The sequence below is a fragment of the Larus michahellis genome, chromosome W, assembly GCF_964199755.1.
Source record: "Larus michahellis chromosome W, bLarMic1.1, whole genome shotgun sequence".
NCBI classification, from domain to species: Eukaryota; Metazoa; Chordata; class Aves; order Charadriiformes; family Laridae; genus Larus; species Larus michahellis.
In genome coordinates this window covers 3,608,782-3,610,670 of record NC_133929.1, presented here as the reverse complement: position 1 = coordinate 3,610,670, position 1,889 = coordinate 3,608,782, and the positions used below count along the sequence as shown (strand labels likewise).

The 1,889-nt window shown below is 52.2% G+C and overlaps 1 long non-coding RNA gene across 1 annotated transcript; it reads right to left on the bottom strand.

The window, feature by feature from the left end:
- Positions 1 to 725: 725 nt before the first annotated feature.
- On the bottom strand, positions 726 to 1,534 carry LOC141735586 (uncharacterized). Its single transcript, XR_012584794.1, has 2 exons — positions 1,379 to 1,534; positions 726 to 1,098 (listed from the first exon to the last, which is right to left on the bottom strand). It is a non-coding gene; the product is annotated as an uncharacterized LOC141735586 (long non-coding RNA).
- Positions 1,535 to 1,889: the final 355 nt, after the last annotated feature.

Here is a 1,889-nt window from a genome sequence, read left to right as displayed (position 1 = left end):
AAAAGACTGAACTAGACATACTTAGTCTGCCCTCATCAATGCAGAGGGCTGCACCTCCCTCTGGAGTAAGCCTTCCCAACTGTACAGCCTCCACAATATTGCCACAACTAGTAAGTGTGCTTTCTCAATTAACACAGGGATAGATTCTCCTCGGGAACAACCTACTCTTCAGTTTCTGTACTTAATTTCCATTCTTCAGAATAAATATACCTCTTAGAGTGACTGTGTAAAACCACCCCACATGAAAGTGACTACACCAGTCATTCCCCCTTTTCCCACTGCCTGCCAGCAGTTATCAGGCCAGAGATGACTCACCGCTAGCACACCACACCAGAGTTCAAATTTCTCCAAGCTCCAAGACAGTCCCACTTTCTCTAAGCATCGTCTCTACACGGACTCAAATGAGGAAACACCAGACTTCTCACTGGGAGTACAAACGCCCCCGGCAAGCTCACAAGCAGAAATAGGTCCTTTCCACCTCCTTGTGGACCATTCCTAGTGACCAAATCCCAAGGCCAGCGCGCAGCTGTCAGCCTTAGAGGGTTAAAAGCACTCGCCCTCAGGCCTACAGCCATGCGCAGCGGCAGCACTCAGATGCGCCAGGCGCAGGTTTGCCTGCTGCTGGGCTAGGCGTGCAGCACCACCAGCTACCTACGCATGCTCGACAGCACTGCCCACGCTGTCCCACTGTTATAGATTGTGGCCCAATAATTGACAGGAACCAGTCCAATTAATCAAATTAGTTTATTAAGCAAGCGGCAGCAAGCAAAACAGCGCTGGGCGGCCGGGGAGTCTTTGCTCTGCCAACGGCGCACACCCGCTTCCCGAAAGTAGCTGATTATATACTCTTCTGGTTCCCGTATATGTGTCAATCCTGGTATATTCTGTGTCTGAGCGACGTGTTGCTAGGGGGTCGGTCTTGTCCCGCCTCCTGGTGGTCGTGAGGCTGAAGGCTCCTCATCTTTATCAGTGTCCTTGGGGAGACTCTTTTCAGCTTATCGCACAACTTAGCTCTTCCCTTTGAAGTGTTAAAGCACACCGGATGCCTGTGATTTAGGCCTTGAGGTGTCAAAGTGCCCCAGACAGCACACTGGATGCCTGCGATTTAAGTATGTGAAGAGTCGAAACATTGTAATTTTTCACCAGCCTTTAAGAAAGCCTGATTTGATTAACAAACATGATTCTATTTATTACACCACTATCACTAGCAGTCTAGAGGCGTCGGCGTAGCATCTGCCTCAGGGCGGACGGGCAGCCAGGATGAGGAAGACCCTTCAACCCAGCCCTACCCGTGGCACAGTTCTAAAGCCCGCTCTCAGAACAAAGGCGCAGGTCAGAGGCCTATGACCGGCATCCTAAGGGGCAGGGTGGGGCTCACCATGCCTCCAGCACTGACCAAGGTGAGGGCAGCGCGGGTAGCCTGGATTTTCCTCTTACTCACGGTCCGCACCGTAGCACTCACGACATACGAAGCCATGACCATCTCAGTCCCTTCCTCTCACATCTGCCATAAGCACAGCCAACATGACGCAACGACGCATAGCACGCTCCCTGCACCCATTCCTATTGGGCAGCAGACCATGATTGGCAACTAGCAACGGTCCTGCCTCTTTCCTCGACACGCCTCTGGCCATTACCAAGGGGGGGAGGGGGCTGTGCTGTCAACTGTTATAACCCAGCTGCTAAGAGGCGTGTACGTGCCTTTTTATTTTAAACTTTTAGATGTTGTGCACCCAGGAAAGGAAGGGCTTTACACGCAGAAGGGCTGTTTGCAGAGATAAGCAGGCGGGTGGTGCTGAGACTTCGCGAGGGGAGCAGGAGTAGGAAGCCCTTTCCTTCAAGCCTCCACTGGCAGTCCTGAGGGGAAGGTGGGGAGAAGGGAAAAAATG